We start from the raw sequence: 6,945 nt of genomic DNA, 5'->3' as shown, positions 1-6,945 counted from the left end.
ACTCAGAGGCATTCTTATCTCTAAAATCTGCTATCTTGCAACAGCAGATGATGAAGTATATTATGAGAATTTATAGAATAATTCTATAATGCTAGAAATTAAATGCACAACTAGTACACAATTTAAATTTAATAATAGCTGACGGGTTTATATTGCCTCTTTGGATTTTGAGAAAATACACTAACAACTTGAAAGACCTGTGGTGTGTCTATGCTCAGTAAGGAAATGAGCAGGAATTGCATTGCCTGAAGGGCAGTATCAGGAGCTATACTGCTGTTGCAAAGGGTAATAGTTCCTAAGTCCTAGGAAAGTATGATGAATTAGTGAGTCTTCTGCTCTTTTTTAAAGGGTATGGTTAGGACTTTTTATTTTAAAATCAGTCCTTCTCAATGCCCTTACTTCTACCTTCCAAAACATTACTTCGGAAGCTATACACCTTGCAGCACAGCTGGCTGGCCATTTTTTCTTCAACAGTCCCATTCTCCTTCTTCTCCCTCTACCTTGATTTCAGTTACAGCTTTTTCCTTCACGGGTGGATGGAACTCCAGGTACTTTAAAAATATCTAGACCTCTGCTTTGCACATATATATACATATAGACTCATATACAAATGTATACATAAGATGGGTTACACTAAGAAGCAACAAAGAATCATCCTTATATTAACAAAATGAGGAAAAACAGAGGGTGCTTAAAACCAAACAGAATTGAAAATAAAGGTCTCAGCTGAAAAAATGTGCCATTGGAATTGTACACTATTACCGGTTGTGCACGTGTTCCATTACTTCAGTGATAAGCAAATGTCTATAAATGAATATACTAGATGAACTTCACCAAATCTGGATCAAAGCTTTGACAAGGAAGATGTACAATGTGGTACTTCATGTACTGCAAAAAGTTAGTCCCACAAACACAGAGGATTGTCCTTTGGCAAAACTATAATATATTCAGAGACATAACTCATTTTTGTATGAAGTATTTGATTACAGCTCCTGCTTTTTGGCAGTTTTTTTCATAATGGTACATTTTATATGTGAAATTAATAACATGAGTTGTCATGGATAAACAAGTGCCATCACATAAGCTAAATGAACCAAGCTGCTAAAATGGCTGGTAAATGAAAGTAAACGATGAATGAAAGGGAGAATCTTTGCAGGAGTTAAAAACCAATGATGTGAAAGCCTTTGGAAAGCAGTATAGCTCATGTTTAGCAACCTGAAAAACCATTTGATTAAAAAGACCAGCACTAAGATATAGGGTCTGTTATTAGGTGTTCTAAACTAGTTTCACAATCAGATAGAAAATTCAACATTCTGCTTATCTGTTCCTGGAATATCTTCTTTCTTTATGAAAAAATGTTTTTAGTCATTTGGCACCCTGTTATCTCAAGTACCTAGTAAATGCAAACCAGAATGCAACTCAGACACACATCCTGCACATGCACTTGCACCACAATTCCACTTAAGTAAATAGGACTAGTTCCACGATGTCAGACCACATGTCTCAATAAAGGAACAAAGAGTTTGAAGCGAAGGACCATGATTCTTGAGTACCTACATAGTATACATTATGGAAGTTTTGGAAATATTTATCTAAATACTTATATATAAGGAAGATAAGACATTTTTGGTACTACAGGTTACCATATAACTCAGACAAAGTCATCGTTCTGCCATTCTGCAGGACATAAGCGGAAACATACTAAAGAGAATTATATAGAACATGTCTGTGTACATAATCAAGAAACAAAAATATTTATTTATTTTAGAGCACAGTAAGTTGTGCTCTATTTTATTTTAGGAGGAAACATAGACTAGCATGAGCAAAAAAAAAACCCACAGAGGCATAGAGGAAAAAGCCAGGGTTAGTGGAGCTTGACACACAATGCTAGCAATGAAATTTGATTATTAAAGAAAACATATGCATATGAGATAAAAAATTCATCTAATGTGAAAACTAACTTGTCTTTCAAGCTACCTACAGAAATGTTAATCATAAATGGCTCAAAATGATTTTCAAAAAGCCTATAATTTTTCATTAACTCTACAGCATCATTTTTCCCCAAGGTCAGTCGTTCTCATGTTAATAATTTATTGACAACCTCTAACCATGGAAACCAGAATTAGTACTACTTAGTTATTTTTTCATGAAGGCAAAAAAATAATAATAATAATAATGGCCATTTGCTTTCAGTATAAACCAAGACTCAAAGATGAGTTTCTGAAAAAGGAAATGAATGTGCAATAAGCAACATGATGCCTATAAACTATTTATGAAAAGAAATTTAACCCACAAATTAAGAGCTAATGGGTCAACTATTGCTAAGCTTAGTCAGGTGAGTAATGTCATCTATTTCAGTACAACTCATACAAGTGGAGATATACAATTGCCTAAAATGAGACCTTAAGCAACATCCGTAACAGCACTAATGTGTGATAGATGCTCACCACAACAGCAATTGAATACTCTGCAGATCATCTAGTACTCTGAATATCTGCTTTATGACTAGAAAAAAAAAGTGTTCATTTTTGTAGTTTATCTTTTTTTTTCCCAATTGCTGACTCAATTGTAAAGGCTTCACTGGTGTGACTAATTTCCGTAGAAGTAGTTTTCCCACTCTCTTCACCTCTATAATTTCTTGCCAGGATAGAAAGCTTTTTCTGTGGATCTAACATCAGTCCCAAATAGTTGCATGTTTGCCATCTTGTCCATGTTTGACATGAGGTGTTAATTAGAGACAGTTACCTGTAGCACACACCTAGATACATATCCAAGCATATTTTTGCCTCAAAACTGTCAGGTGTTTTATCCTTTGCTACTTTTAAATTAATCTCCCAGAGACTTTGCTATAGGATAAAAATGAGTTTGGGGTGTTTTAACTTGTTTTGTTGCCAGTGTCACTCTTTTTACTGCCGAGTTAGACTCATTTTCCAGTAGAGCTACTCATCCAATAATTCTATTATACTTACTTAATTTCATTTTTGTTTATGTACATTCAGGAGTATTTTGAGCAATGTCACGCTGTTTTAATTTCAGTGAAATTAGTTGTTGAGGATTTTGAAAGCCTAACTTAAATTCTGAAAAAACGTTTTTAAAATAACTGCTAATTTCAAATTTGCTGATTTGGGAATGTTCAGGTCCATGTACAATATTCATTTAAAGATTGCCATCAAACTGTTCAGATTATATTATCCAGACACCTTTAAACCACAAGAACTGTTCTCCCCAGTCAGTTTCAGCTGCATTTTTCATCAGTGAATGTTCTCAAAACCTAACTGGCTACAATAATAATCTGATATGACAATTAGTATCCTTGATACATGCCAAGTTTAAAGCAGTCGCTCATGTAAAAAAACTGTGAAAGCAGACTGGAACTTCAGGCAGCGTGCACTAAATTTCATAAACAAAATGTAGGCTTGTAGCAAGTCAGGTTGAATTGGTTCTCTAGAGGTTAGACTGATGCATCTACATGGTCATTCATTCCCTGAATAAACTGAATGTATCTATTACTACCAAATGTCATGTAGCTCAAACAATCACCTCTTTCTATAAAGAGGCAATAATCACATTCTATACATAGAAACCATAACAATAAAAAAATACCAAACCCCAACCACAAAAAAAACCCCAAAAACATAAAAACCAACATCAACAAAAAAACAACAAAAATCCCCACAGAAACAAAATACCAAAACCTGGTAATTTCTAATATATTTGGAGAATCAGCACTCCAAGACATATTTAACTGGTAACTGATGTTAGTGTTCACAGTGTTTCTTAAATAGCTCAAATATTACAGCATCTAGTGCGCTTACTCTTATTTATTTTCCTCATGATTTTTATCAAAACTGTTCATTACTGTAATACAAACCAGAAAGTTATATACAATAGCAAGTCAGCCTCTCACATTAATTCAATGTAAAGATTTCAAGTGATCTTGCCTGTGAATTCTTTAGGACAAATACAATGCCTTTATTTTTTCCTCACTTTTTTGATACTCTCTCATAAGTGGGAGGTATAATCTATAGAACATCTCCATTTGTGCATAAAGCAAACCTTAAAAGATTAAGCCCCCTGTAACAAGCGTGGATAGTTCTCTTTTTAAGAAAAGCTGTGACCTCTGAGAGAGAAACATTATTTCTATGAATCAATTATTTTCTGACACCTCAGTCTCGGTGTTTTCAATTCCCTCTTAAGCCTGCATGTTTGTCAGTGCCAAGGTGTCTGTTGCAAAACCAACTAAAAGTATGAGATTTGTTCAATTTCATGAAATTATGTTGTCCTCTAATAAAGATACCAACATTTTCAAAAATTGCATGTATTAAGACTATGCTGCTGTTTTTTTCATTTTAACAGATACAACATTTTAGCCAATATCTAATACACACACACCTACATATTCTGTGAACTTTGATGTCTGTATTTCCCTAATTAATATTGAAGTCAAATAGACATGAAATATTTTACAATTAATTTTCTTTTACTGCAATGAAAGCCTATGACTTCTTGTGAATTCAGAATATTGCCATCATTCTGCATTTGGTTTATCCATGCATGACTGTTTTTGATAAGATGGCTGTGAGTATCAAGTTGACAGGTGCATTCATCCCAAAGTGCTGACTGAGACCTCTCAGACAGAGAGTATTTGAGAGGCAGCTTTGTCCCTGGCTCACACGCAATAAGAAATCTGAGAACACAGGACATGGCAGGGAGAGGAGTCAGAATTCCTTTTTCTGCACTTCTGCCTTAGATTTGTTCATCAGTGGCACGCCAGGCTTGCACTGAGCTAAGCCTTTGAGGCCTGAAGACACAGTTACTCAAGTCAGACATCACACAAGTGTGTGATGCCCAAATGTTTCCATTTAATGGGTTTTAACAAATTGTTCAGAATAACTTCATCAAGTAAGAGGTTATGGAAACTTCTTTGAGTTGAATTTCCCATCTCCCTACCTCAGGGCTCCAACACTTTTGTTTAATAATGCAATAAGGGCCTTCACTATCAAAGAATGTCTAACTGCAACGAACCAAAAGGATGTCAGCCTGATAATACTGAGAGAGTCATTTACAATTTGGTATTCTAGGGGAACAGGAACTTAATGTCTGAACCAAAATTTTTGAAAAAACAGGGAATTCATGTGTCATCAGGATTCTTAACCCTGTTTGGATTTTGTAAAGCTAACAAGGAGCTTTTAAAAATTTTCAATGTTGACTTACAGTGAGGTTTGTTTGTTTGTTTGTTTATTTAAAACCAGACTTTCAAGGTGGTGTTGTATTTGAACTTTCAAAGGAATAAGCGTTTAATAGGACTGTGGTAACCTGTTTAGTGGGCATAACTGATTTCCCAAGGTCAGAACACGTAATAGCCATGGGCAGTATTCAGTGAAGTCAAGAAATGGTTCTTTTAAAATAATGAATACTTATCACAAAGGATTGAAATTATCAAGATAAATGGCAAAACTAGAATGATCTCCTTACTTGTCAATTACTGCATTTTGCGTAATCCAACACAAAAGCATTTCCCTACCCCACATCCCATAAACAAAAAAATGAGGAATAAACAACAGGTAGTCATGGACAGGGGGAAGCTTTGGGCAAAGTACAAACAGAATCTAGTGGGACTTGAACCACAGGAAAAAATTTGGAGGGAAAAAGAAACCTGTAATATTCAGAATATGAAAAATCTACTGCTATCAAATTTCCATAACAGAGCAATAATTCAGTGTAATCCTCTATAGATCCATATGAATATTATGTATTTATCTCATACCTACATATCTGCAAGGAGCAAATAATTTTTTTTGGAGTTGCTGAGCTGCAGCTCTCCATTATCTATAATTGGATTAATAAATATATTCATTCATGAATGATTAGTCACAAGCTGAAATCACAGAGCTGAAACCCAGCTCCACAGCCACCCATAAAAATGTTCCTATATTACTACTTACAGACAAAGGATTCAAAAGGTGTCAGGTGGTTGTAAATTTCTATTTTATATCTATACACCTTATCATATATTAATTTTATTTTTCCCCTTGTACAAGATCCCACCACCTGGAAAAAAAAATAGATTAATATAAATATGATGCATAGGATAATACTCTGCTTTTCATCCTAAATTTTAGACCTGGAGTTATTTGTGTTTCATGGGAAAAAGCCAGCCCTTACTTCCTCTTATCCTTCATTTACTCTGCAGTTTTGTGAAAAATTTCAAAAGTTTTATTTCTTTTTTTTTTTTGGTCATAACAGAATTTTATTACTTCAGCTGGGCAGAATCTGAGAATAGTAAACATAGAAAGGTTATTGTCACTCTTTTTGGAGACATTCATAAATCTAATGCTGGCCTCTTAAATGAATAATGAAAACTGTTCCTGAATGCAAAGATTATAAATTGAGGTTCTTCTTTTCATTAAGAAAATGGTTTAAAAATACTATGGTGAAATGTGCTGCTTTTATTTGTATACAGTTTCATTATAGAAAATTCAGCATAGGATTTTTGTTTTATTAGTTTTACAAGGCCTTTTACTCAACATGATTTATTAAAATCTACAGTCAAAAAAAAAAAAAAAAAGAGTGCAATCTGTGACTTAAAGAGATAGAGGGGAAGGTGTCCTAATCTTTTCATTAGATGCTCAGAAAGAAGTTATTGAATGATTACAGCAGTCAGGAAGTGCAGTGTGAGTATTGTTAAGATAATTAATCTTTAAAGTATTTATGAACAAGTGAACTTAGGTGTTCGACACATGTACAGATAGCCCTAAATTAGAGTGGAATTTTATACAGAGATCTGATGAGAACATATCTGAATTAACAGCATCACAAAATCTGAGCATGTTTATGGTCATGGGCTACTAGTATTGAGTCCATGGTTTGCTCTTTTGGGCTTAAGTCAGGACTCATGACCCTGCCACTACTAGGCACTACATTATTCATTAGTGTTGCTTCTTG

The sequence above is a fragment of the Pygoscelis adeliae genome, unplaced genomic scaffold, assembly GCF_000699105.1.
Source record: "Pygoscelis adeliae isolate BGI_AS28 unplaced genomic scaffold, ASM69910v1 Scaffold167, whole genome shotgun sequence".
NCBI classification, from domain to species: Eukaryota; Metazoa; Chordata; class Aves; order Sphenisciformes; family Spheniscidae; genus Pygoscelis; species Pygoscelis adeliae.
This window is presented reverse-complemented; position numbering follows the sequence as displayed.